Genomic DNA, 17,052 nt, shown 5'->3' on the forward strand with positions numbered 1-17,052 from the left:
AATATTTCCACTTGGGGAACTTAATTTTACTGGGTGCAAGGTATATAGGCAAACTCATCCATTAATTTTTTTGTCTATTTTTTTCATAAGTTTACAAACCTGAACTTAAAAAGAAGGGACGTTTTTTGCCATTATTAGCTGCCATGCAAAACCAAACCAGAAGTGTTCCCTTTTAACAATTCACTCCAATGACTACTGCAGCAGAGAAACCACTGTATAACTTGTCTCATTAACAGTCTGCATGGGCCTGGAGGGCTTGTACCATCGCTGCTCAAATCCTCAGCCTGTAATGGCTTTTTCTTCCATTCCCCAGTCCTGGAACTGTGTGATAACTTGCCCAGAAATTCTTCTTGTGGAATCTGTCTTTACATGGAAACGACTTGGCAATATTTGTACAGCAACTGGAAGAAAGGTCTTTGCTGAGATATACAAAGAGGCAGAATGTGTGTGGATCACCGATTAGACAAGGCAAATAGGAGCAGAATAGAAGAGGAATGGAATAGAACTCAAGGTAAGTCAAAGAAATTCATTTGACCTGTCTTTATACTCCAGTAGAAAATAGAAAATAGTGGGCAGATTGAGATTTCATGGTAAAATATAGAAAAAGAATCCTATTTAAATCGCAATTACAGCCGTGGCTGTTGACTTCCTGTGATGGCATTCACAAAATGTAAAATGCCCTCATGTTTCCATGCTGTGGTAAGTTTGATAGTTCTAATGTTTCCTGAATTCCTCATGGAAGTTTCCACAGAAACATAAGACACATTTTTAGTAGCAGGTGAATTAAAAATGCCCCATTTTTAATCAGTCGGTACCACAGAAAAAAAATGACAACATATTTACAAAAAGAAGTCTTTTAAAAAGAGTTTAGCATAAACATGAAATATGAAAAATTCCAATATTAGCAGAAGTAGTATTACTTGCAGACGTTACTGGAATTTATATTATTTAATATTTAACAAATCACATTCTTTTTAAATTTCTAGTCAGAAGTCCGATGCTAATTATTTCATTTTTTTGTCCTTTGTATTTTACAGAAGGGTAAATTCAGATTTGAGGAAGTGAGTCCACTCTTTCTTTTACACAACCACTTTTCTTTCTATCATGTTTGCTGAAAGTGTACGAATAACTCTGTAGAATGGGGAACTCAGTCAAATTTCATCTAATAAAGCTATTCGATACTAAGACTTAAACCAGAGCACACAAACAAAAATCTCTGAAGGAACGTGGAAATAAAAAAGGTTTTATTCAGAGCTAAGCCTTATGATTTTGGGAAGATTAAAAGATTGTTCTGAAACTTTTCTGTAACGGTACAGTAACTTTTCCCAGTACAGAAAACGTGATCAATCTTACAATGGGTAGTTTCCAGATATGTCACTATACCGAGTAAATCACATGATATCGCTGATTAGATTATCTAGAGGTGATCATATTATACTTACATAGTCAATAGGAATTCAAAGAATGATTGTCCTTCTAGAGATTGTTTAAAATTCCAACTATTTTCACAAAGTTATGGTCAGATAAATTTGTAATATGGGCATTTGAAGAAATTTAGTTTTTCCAGTTATTTCTAAGTGATTATTTTTGCACATATACTGTTAGAGTTCTTTCTAAATAAGTTGGATCTTTCAGAAACCAATAAGCAGTATTCTGGGAAGATGGAAACCACGGTGGCGTTGTTTGCTAAAAACTCTCTAAATCCTTATATTAAAACATACTTGACTGATAAATAACAAAACCAAAAGCCTCATAATATCATTTATAAATAAAACAAGTGAAAGGGTTTTCAAAACTTCCAAAATATTGTGGATAAAGGCAACTGTCAATATTCATAAAAACTTCATGGTAGTAAAATGTGGAGGAAAGTAATGGGGTGTCTGATGGAACCTGAGAATTCTGAAAACAGAGAAATCCAAAAAAGCCAGCTGGGACTCAGGCAGGCCAACATGTGCCTGAGTCAACAACAGCCGACACTGAGAGTTTTGGCATCTCCAGGAAAGGGTAAACAAAAGAGCCCACGAGTTCACAGCAGGCCATGGACTTTCAAAACTTACCTTTCAGCACTCCCTGCCAGGACAGGGCCTCAAATTGAAAAGAAACAGCTGGCTTGGAATCAATATTGAGCAGAACAAGGACAAAAAAAAAAGGATAAAGAAGGTCTAGATCAAAGTCCAGAGAAGAACACAGCCAGTGAGCGCTCATGTTTTTGAACACTGTGCACGTATCACAGAAGAGCAACCTCTGTGAAGTTAGAAGTGATCCAGCAATCCCTCTACTGGGCTTTTGTCTAAAGGAAAGGAAATCAGTATATCAAAAAGATACACCTCCATATTTATTACAGCAGTAGTCGCAATACCTCCATGTTTATTGCAGCAGTAGTCACAATAGCCAAGATATAGAATCAACTTAAGTATCTGACAACAGATGAATGGATAAAGAAAATGTGGTGTATATTAATATACACAATGGAATACTATTCAACCTTAAAAAATGCAATTCTGTCATTCACGGCAACATGAATACAACTGAGGGACATTATGTTAAATGAAACAAGTTAGGAACAGAGAGTTAAACCCTGGATGTTCTCACTCATATGTGGAAGCTAAAAAACACTGATCTCATAGAATAAATAAGTAGAACAGAGAATACTAGAGGCCGGAAGGGGGAAAGGGAAGGGGATTAGGGAGAGGTTTGCTAAAGAATTACAAAAGTACTAGACAGGAGAAATAAGTTCCAGGGTTCTATAGCACTGTAGGAGGACTATAGTTAACAATAATACATAGTTTCCAACAGCTAGGAGGAGAATATAGACTGTTCCCCACACAAAGAAATGATAAACATTTGAGATGATGGATATGCTAATTATCCTGGTTTGATCACTATACATTATATATACCACAACATCACTCTTATCCCAAAATATGTACAAGTTATTGTGTGTCGATTACCAAAAAAAATTTTTTAAATGATACTCTGAGATATGCCCCCTTCCAAAGGTTCAGGACAACTCATTCACATAAAAATATTTCACAGAATATTATTTTGAGGTCAAATGCCATACCAAGTTATCATAAGGAACAAAGATATTAAGATGTAAAATATCTTTCCTACAGATGATAAAACATACTGTGTCCAGAATTTATTCCTTCCGGTGGGTTCTTGGTCTCACTGACTTTAAGAATGAAGCTGAGGACCCTCGTGGTGAGTGTTACAGCTCTTAAAGATGGTGTGTCTGGAGTTTGTTCCTTCAGATGTTCAGATATGTCTGTAGTTTCTTCCTGCTGGTGGGTTCATGGTCTTGCTGACTTCAAGAATGAAGCCACAGACCTTCATGGTGAGTGTTACAGCTCTTAAAGGTGGTGTGGACCCAAAGAGTGAGCAGCAGCAAGATTCATTGTGAAGAGCAAAAGAACAAAGCTTCCGCAGTGTGGAAGGGGACTCAAGCGGGTTGCTGCTGCTGGCTTGGGTGGTCAGCTTTTATTCCCTTATTTGGCCCCTCCCACATCCTGCTGATTGGTCCATTTTACAGAGTGCTGATTGGTCCGTTTTACAGAGTAATGATTGGTGCATTTACAATCCTTTAGCTAGACACAGAGCGCTGATTGCTGTGTTTTTACAAAGTGCTGATTGATGCATTTACAATCCTTTAGCTAGACACAGAGCACTGACTGGTGCGTTTGCAGTCCTTTAGCTAGACACAGTGTGCTGATTGGTGCATTTTTACAGAGTGCTGATTGGTGCATTTACAATCCTTTAGCTAGACACAGAGCGCTGATTGGTGCATTTACAATCCTCTAGCTAGACAGAAAACTTCTCCAAGTCCCCACCCAACCCAGAAGCCCAGCTGGCTTCACCCGTCAATACCAGATATGCTTGTCCACCAGCAGATGATAAGTGGAGCATGATGTTTAATAATGAGTAAAAAGACATTAAGGAAATATATGATGTATGAATACATAATATAAATCACAGTTTTTCTACATTTTCCTGTTTGTTTAAAGTCATCAGTGAAGGAGCTGCATGTTCAGACTATATATATATATATATATATATATATGATATGATATATATGATATAACCACAAATGGATGAGGAAGAGATTGGAGGATGCAGATCCAAAATGTTCTGTTTTTTCTTAGGAATTTGATTGATGGCAGCACTATTAGTATATTATTCTGAAATGGTTCTGAGTATAATATAGAAAAAAGTAAATGAGTAATTATTAGATATTTTACTTCTACCATTGTCTGTGTCCAAGTAAACCATATTTCACATTGCAGATGTATAAAAAAGGAGACACAGATGTGAGATACAAGAGGCAGAGTTAAATCCTGTAGCCTTGTGTTTTAAATAGCAATATTAGACCTGGGCATGGTGGCTCACACCTGTAATCCCAACACTTCGGGAGGTTGATGGGGGAGAACAGCTTGAGGTCAGGAGTTCAAGGCTGGCCTGGGCAGCAGAGCAAGACTCTGTCTCTACAAAAAAATTTCAAAAATTAGCCAGGCACAGTGGCATGCACCGGTCGTCCTAGCTTCTTAGGAGGCTAAGTGGGTAGGACTGCTTGAGCCCAGGAGTTCAAGGCTGCAGGGAGCTATGACCAAGCCACTGCACTCCAGCTTATGTGACAGAAGGAGACCCTATCTCAACAAAAGAAGAAAATTGAAAAAATAAATAGAAATATTAAGTGAACTCAAGATGTATTTTAAATTTAATATTTGAGTATAGGTCATATATATCAATTATATATAGTTAAAGTATATTATAAGAGTACATATCTTTATCTTCCTATATAACACATACCTGTGTTATATAGGATATATATACTTCTGGTGGGTTCGTGGTCTCGCTGACTTCAAGAATGAAGCCACAGACCTTCGTGGCAAGTGGTACAGCTCTTAAAGGTGGTGCAGACCCAAAGAGTGAGCAGCAGCAAGATTCATTGTGAAGAGCAAAAGAACAGAGATTCTACAGTGTGGAAGGGGACTCGAGTGGGTTGCTGCTGCTGGCTTGGGTGGCAAGCTTTTATTCCCTTATTTGGCCCTGCCCACATCCTGCTGATTGGTCCATTTTACAGACTGCTGATTGGTCCATTTTACAGAGTGCTGACTGGTGCGTTTACAATCCTTTAGCTAGACACAGAGCGCTGATATATACACATATCACACATACACACATATATATACACACACACCACAGGTATGTATTATATAGGAAGATATTAGGAAAATGTATGTGTATGTATACGCACATAGACATATATATACATACACACACCACAGATATGTATTATATACAAAGATAAAGATATGTACTCTCTCTTTCTCTCTCTCTCTCTCTATACGCATATATATATCCTGAAAGAGTTCTGAAACCTCAACCAACCCAGTGACACTGAGCATCTTAAGAGTTCAGACTGTGGTTTTTTTTTTTTTTTTTTTTTGGATTTATTGATCATTCTTGGGTGTTTCTCGGAGAGGGGGATTTGGCAGGGTCATAGGACAATAGTGGAGGGAAGGTCAGCAGATAAACATGTGAACAAGGGTCTCTGGTTTTCCTAGGCAGAGGGCCCTGCCGCCTTCCACAGCGTTTGTGTCCCTGGGTACTTGAGATTAGGGAGTGGTGATGACTCTTAAGGAGCATGCTGCCTTCAAGCATCTGTTTAACAAAGCACACCCTGCACAGCCCTTAATCCATTTAACCCTGAGTGGACACAGCACATGTTTCAGAGAGCACGGGGTTGGGGGTAAGGTTATAGATTAACAGCATCCCAAGGCAGAAGAATTTTTCTTAGTACAGAACAAAATGGAGTCTCCTATGTCTACTTCTTTCTACACAGACACAGTAACAATCTGATCTCTCTTTCTTTTCCCCACATTTCCCCCTTTTCTAGTCGACAAAACCGCCATCGTCATCATGTCCCATTCTCAAGAGACTGTGTTTTTTTTTAATACCATTTCCTGCTGCAAGAAATCAAGAATTATTGGGGAAATGGCTGATTCCAGTTTTAACACAGAAAATGTACAAAATGAATGAGGAAGCTATATAAAATAAAAACTACTATGTCAAATGAACTTAGGAGCCTATTTGTAGAGGTTCCCACTGGCCAAAGATGAGATCATATGAACTTTAAAAAGGATAATACTTGCAACAGATTACAATCTATTGGGCAGGTTTCCATTTGTGGATTAATAATTGTGTGTGTGTGTGTGTGTGTGTGGTTCACACATATACTAACTGGTTTTTTTTGAAGGATGATAGAATCTCAATTATTTATTTTAAAAATTGATAATTTATTTTAAAAATAAAAATAAATATAAATATTTATTTTTAAAATAATTTTAAATATTTTAAATAAATTTAAAATATTTATTTGTAAAAAAATTTTATTTAAAAAAATAAAAATAAAAATTTATTTTAAAATTTATTTTAAAAATATCACCACTTTGCAATCCCCAATGAATTAATGGTTCCAGATTTCAAGCATCAAAACACACTAAAATCATTAAAAAGCCATTAAAGCATTATGCACTTCCTGTGACACCATCTTTTTTTTAAGTTGAGCTATGATTCACATACCCAAAATTCACCTTTTGGAATGCATTTAGTATTTAGTGTATTCATAAAGTTGTGAACCATCATCTCATTCCAGAATATTTTCACCCCCCAAGGAGAAACCTGTTTTCCATTAGCAGCCCCTCTCAGTCTCCACCCCCTAACCCCAGCAATCACGAATCTGTATTCTGTTTCTAGAGATTTGCCTATTCTGGATATTTCATTTAATTGGAACCACACAATTTTGTGACCTTGGTGACTGGCTTCTTTCACTTAGCGTAAATTATCCATGTTGTGGCATGGATCAGGACTTCACTTTTTGTGACTGAACATATTCTACTGTAAGGATATGCCACTTTTGTTTGTTTAACCATTCATCAGTTGATAGATATTTGAGGTTTTTCACTTTTTTTGAATATTATGAATAATGCTGCTATGTATATTTTCTACAAAATGTACATATATGTGGATGTACATTTGGACATACATTTTCAATTTTCTTGAGTATATGCCTAGAAGTGAATTAATGGAGTCATATGAAAACTCTATATTTAACTTCACTGAGGAACTGCCAAGCTGTTTTCCAAAATGACCACCTATAATCAATCTTGCCAAAGAAATTGAACTTGATTCTGACCAAGTCCCTTGATTCATCTGCCAATTTGCAAGAAATGCAGAGGACAGGGGAACATGTTGCTCTACACCATGATTGCGCAGTCAGCAAGATCCCAACTGAGAAAATAGATTGGCTACGCTACTGACATTCTTCAACAGGTAAATTATAAGGAAATTAAAGGGATAGAGGAAGTATCTGAAGATCAAAAGAGATTTTCAAAGGCATATCAAGCTTTTTTTATTTTATATTATTTTATTTTATTTCATTTCATTTCATTTTTTGAAACGGAGTCTTTTTTCTGTTGCCCAGGCTGGAGTGCAGTGGTGCAATCTCGGCTCACTGCAACCTCTGCCTCCTGGGTTCAAGTGATTCTCCAGCCTCAACCTCTTGAGTAGTTGGGACTGCAAGCATGCGCCACCACACCCGGCTAATTTTTGTTTTGTTTTGTTTTGTTTTCAGTAAAGACAGGGTTTCGCCATGTTGGCCAGGCTGGTCTTGAGCTCCTGACCTCAAGTGATCCACCTGCCACCACCTCCCAAAATGCTGGGATTACAAGCGTGAGCCACCATGCCCGGCCAGAAGGCATATCGAACTTTAAAGGGGAATGGTTAGATTAAAGTGTCTTGAGATGAAAAAAAAAAGTGAAAAGAAGCACATTTAAATAAACTGATATATTCTGTGTAAAGTATTGGTTATTAGTCAAGAAAATTGGTCCAAATAAATTTCACAAAAAGATGAGGATTTAAGTTTTATTCAGGTTTCACTTTACATTATATTTTAGTATTGTTTGAGTTATGTACTTGAAAATGTCTGATACTATTTTTTTCTTTTCTTACTATTTGTATTTACATATATTACGAATTTTTATGTAACTTCAAAGTAACCATTTTCAAGACTTAATTTTTTTAAGAATAGTTTTAGGTTCACAGCATAACTGAGAATAAAGTACCAAGGTTTTCCATGTATCTCCTTCCCCCACCACTGCACAGTCTCCCCAACTATCAACATCCCCCACTAGAGTGGGTACTTTTGTTACAATTGATAAACATGTATTAATACATCAGTATCACCAAAAGTCCATAGATGATACTAGGATTCACTCTTGGTGTTGCACATTTTATGGGTTTCGACACATGTATAATGACATGTATCCACCATTATGGTATCATATAGAGTATTTTCACTGCCCAAAAATTCCTTTGTGCTTAACCAATCTCTGGTCACCACTGGTCCTCTTACTGGCTCCATAGTTTTGCGTTTTCCAGGATATCACAAAGTTGGAATCACATAGTATGTAGTCTTTTCAGATTGGCTTTCTTCACTTGTTAATATGTATATTAAGATTCTAACCTGTCTGTCCATGGCTCCGTAGCCCATAAGAAACCAGTTCTTAAATCCAATCCTATATGTCTGTACTCTCTTGCTCTCACAAACAATAACGTGAAATAATTTTTGGTTAAAAAACAATTTTTGCTTCAGAGACTTTTTCTCCACCCTCAAATCACAAATAATGATAGAATATCACAGAATCAGCTTGAATTACAAAGATGGAAAAATTTTAGGTGTTTATTGTGATTTCTGAAAAAGGAATTCCATTCATCTCTGGATATTTTGAAATCATTAGGGCAAATAAATAATAATAATAATAATAATGTAATTAAGTGTCTTACATGGAAATACTTTTAGAATTTCCAGAATTGAAAGCCTGACTGTGACTAGGGAAAAATGTATTTTCCCTCTGAAAATGACACTTGACTGAATCTTCCTCATTCTAAGCTTTAAACCTCTCCCACACTCTCTAAGCTGGTTTTCCCTGTGACAACTGGAAAGGGAGAGCAAATTCATTACACTTTGGGCACTGTAATTTAGATAAAATCAAAGAGCACCTTCCCTAACTGAAGTGATTAGAAACAGGCGGTATGTTGTCATTTTCAAACTAAGGTGTGTGGTCAGGAGAACTGGCTCTGTGACAAGAGGCTGAAAGTTTCTGAATTAGAGGATAGTGTGCACACCATTGAAACAGAAAATACTGTTTCCTCTTCCCATCACTTTGGTACACACTGAGAGTCATTTAGTAAAAGTAGAAGAACAGAGACACTGATCAGCAGTACACAGTCAAGTGCATCAGTGGTGCAGTGGCCTCAGGGACACCTTGGTTTCTAGAGAATTTACAAATTTGAGAAATAAATTTTCAGGATGACCATTACAAGATGAGAGGAAAAAGAAGGACTCTGGATATTGCAAAGAGGAAACTGCTCCAGTGTAGTGGCATTAATATTATCATCTTGCATTTCCCTACAAACATCACTAACATAGGCTTTAGGCTAAATTCTACAGTTGTTTTGCTTGTAAGCTCCCCAGCATCTCTAGTGGCAGCTATTATGCCCACTTTCAGTTCCTAGCTGTGTGCATTATATTTGCATTCGTGATTGCCCTGACTATTCACCCTTTCGCTTATCTACACCCTCTCAATGAAACTACAGTGCCTTCTCTGGTTTTAGTGTCATTCTCTACCATTGCATTCAATCCTCTGATAACTTTGGCCAACAGACAGACCGATGCAGAAGTGATGGTGCACTGTTTCTCTCTCTAGTTCTCAAGCACTGACTTGCTTCTATATTCCTGCCTATTCTTCAGCCATTGCTAAGAGAAAGGCCTTGTACCAGGTGAATGATGAGAGATACACGGAGCAGAGACCCATAGACACATGATCAGTCCGAGCCAATACCAGCATTGCATAACATCGATTAGATGAACCCCACGTATGCAAAAAGAATAAAGGTTTGCTGCTAAGTACCACTGATGTCTGGGGTGGTTTGTTGCATAACAGTAACTGACTGATATGTCATCTTTTCTCAAGCTAGCAGGCCTTGATTCTAGATGCTCCTTCTGTGTAGAATGCTCTTTCTATGTTCTCCCTCACTCCTTTGTGAATAAATACTACTATCCATTATATCTTAGCTTAGGCATCACTTCTTCCTGAAAACCTCTCTTTATCCCCAAAGAGAGGGATAGGCACTACTTCTCCTTCTTTCCTAACTTTCTTGACTTGTTTCAATCATAGGTATTCAAGATAGTTAAAAAGGCAGGCCGCTGAGTAAGATAACCTGGGTTGAATGATTTAATTCACAATTCAAGTATTTCACGGATGTATGGGACACATTCTCTAAATGACAGTTTTCTCACTTTTATAATGGTTTTAACCTACAGTTTGTGATAGAGTCTGAAGAATATGACATACACATCATGTTTAGTACAGTGCCCTGTACCTAGTAAAGCACTCATTAATTCTTGGGTGCAATTATTATTACCATATATGGTAGTATACTGTTTACATTAAAGCTCTAGCTGCCTAAATTACTCCAATCTATGAAGAAAACATCCTCTAATTAAGTATCTGGCTACCCTAGCATATAGTTCATATAAGTAGGATGGGTTAAATGTTTGATTGAGTCCCCTAATTTGTCCCAACTCATGTTTTCTTTACCAGTTTTGAAATGATAAGTTGGTTCACTATCATTCCTCTCCAAAATGAGAAAAAAAATTCTCTCGTTTTTATTATTTTGAACTTAAGAATTGTAAAATACCTGATGTATTTCAATAATTGCAATTATTCTTATTTGTGCTCAAATTCTTATCTTGGGCCATAGGAAATCTCTTTACATTAGATGCTGAGTTCTTTAACATACCTTAGTAGTTTCAATAATTTCCTTGGTTTCTGATTTAAGCATATTCTCCAGGCCTATCTTGTAATTTCTCTACCCCAGCTATTTCTCTAAAGCTCCCCAGTTCCTTTTATCAGAAATGGCAGAGGCCATACTCCCAGTGTTATGAGTTTTGCTACTGATTTGACTCTGATTCTGGGTATTTTCAATAGACAGAATTAGAAACTTTTTTTTTAAGTTGGTAGATGAAATTGTATGTATTTATTGTGTACAAAATGATGTTTTGAAGTCTATATGCATTGCAGAGTGGTTAAATATAGCTAATTAACAAATGCATGACCTCGCATAGTTATTGTTTCTGTGGTGAGGGCACAACATCCACCATTTTTGTGTTTTTCAAGAGTACAATATGTCGTCATTCCCTACAGGCACCCTGCTGCACAATAGAGCTCTTGACCTTATTCCTTCTATTTGACTGTAATTATGTATTCTTTGACCAACATGTTCCCAACCCTCCCTCCCCTCTACTCCACCTTCTGGTAACCACCATCCTACTGCCTACTTCTATGAGATCACCCTTTTTAGATTCCAAGTATGAGTGAGATAATGTGGTACTTGTCTTTCTATGCCTTGCTTATCTCATTTAACATAATGTTCTCCAGGGTCATACAGGTTATCACAAATGACAGGATTGTCTTATTTCTTACGGCTAAATAGTATTCCACAATGAATATACACCACATCATCTCTATGCCTTTATCCACTGATGGACACTTAGGTTGATCCTATACCATGATATTGGGAATGATGTGGAAATAAACATAGGAGTGCAGCTATCTCTTTAACATACTGATCTCATTTCCTTTGTATATATACCCTGTAGTGGGAGTGCTAGATCATATAGTAGTTCTATTTTTAATTTCTTGAGGAACCCCTATTCTTATCCATATTGGCTATACTAATAGAAATATTTTAAAGGTATATTCCATACAAATTGAAAATTCATCACAAGTAAAACTTTGTATTAGAAGTTCATCAGAATAGCTTCTTATTTTTCTCATCTAGTCTAACTACAACATTCCAGACTTTGCAAGTGAATTCTTTTTTTTTTAACTTAAAATACCTGATCTGTTATTTAGCGTGTATGGGATTCCTGAATACAGGTTGGTATGACTTCTGAAATAAAGTGGAGAGAGATCATCATAGGATAATAAATCAAGAAAAAAATCACCTTGTCTAAATTATGCCATGCCCTTGATTAAATTGTTCCCATTCTCTTTCCCATTTAAGGACCTTTGGACATGCAATTTTATTATTTTTTAACAATTAACAATAATTTTAATATTATCAAATATCCAATCGTCTTTTAAATGTCATCATAAAATTTATTTTGTGTTTTAAGATTGTTTGAATCTTGATCTAAATAAGTTCCATGGGTTGTGATTCTTTTAACTATCAGTTTCCTTTGCATCTCTCTTTGTTTTTCTTTGAAATCTATTTGTTTAAGAAACCAGATCGTTTATCCTGTAGAGGTTTCCATACTGTAGATTTGGCTGATTGAATCCCTATCCTGTCCTTTAATATTTTATTCTGTCTCCTGTATTTTGTGTAACTTGCCATTTGAATCTATATTTAGGTTGACTTTTTGGCAAGAATACTTCATATGAGACCTGTGATGTCTGGTTATCTCCATTTGTGCTATTAGCAGACATTGCTAATCAATGTCACTATCCATTAATTAATTAAGAGTTGCTGGATAATATTCCAATTCTATCATTTCTTCTTGATTTATGAGCTGAAAAGGTAAAAACTTTAATGGATTGAAGCACATATGTTTAACTCCATGAATTCACAATGATACTAAATATATTTAGTTGGTCACTTTTGGAGTATTCAATGTTTTGAAAACTGTTAAAATAATTGTGCCATTTTATTTTCATGGATTGCATTTCACCTGAACTCTAACCTTGAGTTGTTATTATTTATTCATTATTCTTTTTTATTCAGCTTAAATTTCACTCTTTCTAAGAGTTCTTCTTCTTCTTCCTGCCCTCAGTCTAAACTGTATTTTTATGCCATACTGACTTACAATACTTTCAGCTTTCCTTTAACACTACCCATTGCAATTGGTTAACTGGCTAGTGATCTTGTTTAAGAATTGTCTCCTCCAGTAAACTCTAAATTCTATGTAACCAAATAATTTGTTTATACCTCTCCCCCAATATCTGGTATAGTTCCTTAAAACATATGTTTAATAAATAATTACAGAAATAGAGCATTCATTATTCATCCTAATAGCTAAGCTAAAGATCTTCGGTAAAATAAAAGAGAGATCAAAATTGGTTGTGTAATACAATTATTTTAAGATTCTTTGTAGCTCACTAGGAATTCTACTAGGGTTGTCACCTCACTTTGCTAGTATTTGCTTTTTGTTTTTGTTTTTACATTCTACACAATCTTTATTTAACCAAAGAGCAAAATGGCTTAATCCCCACTTGTTAATACTTAATAAGTGCTGATTTCATTCTCAGTATATTCAGTTGAGATTGGTTGGCTAATCCCAGGGGGTAGATGTACTATACTATTCTGAGAAGTTTGTTTTTAGATGATTACTTCCAGAATTGGGAAAGATCTGGCTCTACTATAGCCTCCATGAACTCCCAATTTTACCAACTTAATCATATGACAGCTTGACCTAGGGACCATATATTGAGAGTTTGATAAAAATTTAAGAAGAAATTAATCATTTTTTCTGTCTGTCCTTGAATCCCATATCACAAATTGAAATACGTAGGGAAAAACTAATCATGATACAGTCACATTCGTGTGTTTACTAATATGGGCTGTAAGGGAAAACCTCCCTAAATGTCTCCTGCGGAATGTAACTAAGTTATACTAGGTTATATTTGTAAATTAATTTGAGTGGATATCTCTCTTTTATTCAAGTGATTATTCCCAGAAATGTAGGCTATTCATATCTTTTTTTAAACCGATGAGGTTATTCACTAATAAATCCTCATATCAACTGGGGGACACAGAAATCCTTAAAAAATATCAATTAAGATATTTGAGATATCTGAACATACTTAAACTTCCACGTGTATGTATGTTTGTATGTATGTATGCAAGTGTGTATGAATGTATGAATTTAACATTGTTGGGAGAAATAGCATTCTTACTCATCTGTCATGTAATGGAAACTATCCTTCAGATGTTAATTACTCCTATACAGTCAATATCTCCCATCTCACTACTCCCTTCTTTATGTTTCTATCAAATATATTTGAGTTTTAGAGAATAAAAAGAGATGATGTTTTTACCATTATAAAATGCAGTTTTTGAAATCGACAGCCCATAGCCATATGTTGTTGATGAGGTTGAACCCACTTCCACAAGGGTGAAATTTGATTTGTCAAAATTTGTCAACATAGTAGCATCCCTTTGTAATCATCATTGGTTCAGGTAACCCAAGCCTAAGTTTTCTTCAGTACATGTTATTCTGCTGGGCCCAGGGAATAATCACAAGTGAGCCAATCAGCAAGTTCAGGGCTTCCATTTAAAGACTGCGGGAAGTGACATATTCTCTCTTACTACATGTGAAACAAGTTTACAAACCCAATTCCTGCTGAAAATCATCTTACTCTCATGAGGACAGCCAACCTCAAGATGAAACTGCCATTGCAAATGGCAGCACACACAACCAAGCACTCCAAGACCTTGTCTAACTGCCTCCATTGCCCACTGAACTACTCTAGTCCTGGGATGCCAGTTTTAGGCAATCTCAAGATATTCACCTTTTTCCCTGGGGGTATCAGTCTCTATCTAAATAGAGCTGTGGTGTTCCCTTAAAGTTGATGGGTTTCCATGTTTCCAACTTGCTACATCTCCTTAGTTTCTTTATTTAGATTATCTCCATATTATTATTACATCTTCATATTACGTATGCACTTTGGGCCACTATCAGTATGTAATTTCTGACTCCATCCTTTACTCAATAACTATTCGTAAATTATAATTTTATAGCCTCAGGTATCACAGTAAATCAATAACAGTTCATTAATGTTATAGTCCAATTATTAAGCAAGTCCACTGACAGCCATTAGCATAAATTACAACAAATATGAGAGCCAGAATATTGATCCTCTCTCCATGGGCACTATATTAATGATGATCACCCTGATTGATCTGTAATCTTCAGGTGCATGTAGCCTGTAGATCCTACCAGTCTATCCTGGGCAAATATGAAATTTAAGTTTGTCTGTTAATGTTATTTGGAAACAGAAGTCACAAAAGCCCTTTTCCATTTCTTTTGTTATTTGTCTTAGTACAACGCAAGATTAGCCTTAAAGTTGGCTGCTGTCAAGTTTATTCATTTCTCTAAGTCAGTCTTTGATAATGCATAATCAAAGGTTAGTTTTCTCCACTCAACAGCTGCCCTTCAACTATCTTTAGAAACAGATGCATTTCTTAAGATATTGGTGGTGATGTGGAATTTCATATGGCTTATCCAATTTTTCCATTAGCTTATATAAGTTGAGTTTCTGCAGCGGCAAAAATATTAGGGCCCAAACATCTAACTTAAGGAAGGAATTTGCCAGGGAGAATTGGGTTTATTGGAGAAATAAAACCTCCTACAATATAAGGCCTCAGGCCAACTGTCAGGTTCCAAAATCTGGTTGTCCACTTTTTTAGCCCCCACTACAGCCTTCTAAAATTAACCATATGTAGTTAGCATTTAAAAGCCACCACAACAGTATTTTCTGTGTTTCTAAACACTCTCACTCAAGATTAGCTTAAGAAGAGGACACCTGTCCACAGGAATTTACTTCCTCAGAATCTTGCCCCCAAAGCGTACAATTCCTTTTCTTTAAAAATTACATGACTCGCTCTTATAGGAAAAAGAAAGAGATAGTTCTGTAAAAATTAAAATGTCAGAAAGGAACAATTCAAACTCATTGTATGGCTAGTCAGTGTAATATAGAAGAATGAGCACTAGTTTTGCCGTCTCACAGACCTGGGTATAAATACAAGCTTAGCTGTTACTGGATTCCCAGCTGTGTAATTCAATTGTTTCTTTAGCTTTAATTACTTTCCGTGTAAAATGGAGATTATAATGCCCATCCTGAAGATTTCTGTGAGACTAGAAAGAACATGAGATGCCTAGAACTACTGAATGTTCAATTAAAGGTAGCTGTTATTCTTGCGTTTGTTCTTAGAGGCCGACTACCTTTCCTAGGCAATAGCTAAAAGTCTGGGTCTTCCCTTGTTTTATTGCTGAATGCAGGGCCATCAGCCTGTTCTCTGTAACATGTAAATAAGTAATTTATTAGTGTAACATATAAATAAGTAATTTCTTAGAGCAAAAGTGCAAACTAATGGATCATTCAAGTGTTCAGTGACAGAGGACACTTGAATTGGCATTTGATTGGTTTCTGAAGGGTGCTTCAAAATTCATTTTGGGGGACTTACCTGTCTCAGTTCATGCAGCTTGTCCTGTAATTTGTAGATTTTGCCACACAGTTCTCTTCCAAAGTGATAAAACCATTATACATTTAAAGTGAGAGTGGCTTCTTTTTTGAGATGGTGGTTATGTGGTTATGTTTCTTAGGAATAATGATTATATTGATCTCATAATGAACTTGGTTTTGGCACCAGCAAAAAATGTTGGAATAGTTTTTACTACAATATTCTGTTGAAAAATAGTTCAGTAAGTCATTAGATTATTTACTATTTGAGTTTGGGCTATGCTGAGTTAAAAAATTAATTTAATTAAGGACTTTTCAGAGCCTTTAATATGTTTACATGGTTATCGTATGCAGTGTTTGTCAAGTTTAATTTTATGGCTACGTGAATGTAGCTAACATTTCCTGAGAGTATCATTCATGCCTAGCACTGTTCTAAGTCCTCTACGCATATTATCTAATTTATTCTTTGCCGCAATCTCATGAGATGAATATTATTGTTATCCACATTTTACAGTGGGGAAATTTGTCCATGGACACATGCTTAAAATTATGAGAGTTGGGTTTCAAATTCAGGAAGTTTGACTCTAGAAATACAGTGTGCTAATAAGCTTCTATTAATCGAAGAATCATTTGGGGGTATCTTTCTTTGAAGGAACACTCTGAGATGAACGTGGTGAGAAGTACTTTATCAAAAGGAATTTGGCAAGTTTGAGTCATTTTCCTTAAGAATTTGATTTACAAAAGGAAG

General features: G+C 36.0%; 1 long non-coding RNA gene across 2 annotated transcripts in view; it reads left to right on the top strand.

Annotated features, from left to right (window-relative positions):
• The first annotated feature begins 320 nt into the window (after positions 1–320).
• The window catches only part of LOC134758025 (uncharacterized), a 248,842-nt gene continuing 232,110 nt past the window's right edge, over positions 321–17,052 (top strand). For both annotated transcript variants that reach the window (XR_010132742.1, XR_010132741.1), the window contains exons 1-2: positions 321–511; positions 3,117–3,204. This is a non-coding gene — a long non-coding RNA (uncharacterized lncRNA). The remainder of the gene's footprint in view (positions 512–3,116; positions 3,205–17,052) is intronic.

The sequence above is a fragment of the Gorilla gorilla genome, chromosome 2 (assembly GCF_029281585.2).
Source record: "Gorilla gorilla gorilla isolate KB3781 chromosome 2, NHGRI_mGorGor1-v2.1_pri, whole genome shotgun sequence".
Lineage (NCBI taxonomy): Eukaryota > Metazoa > Chordata > Mammalia > Primates > Hominidae > Gorilla > Gorilla gorilla.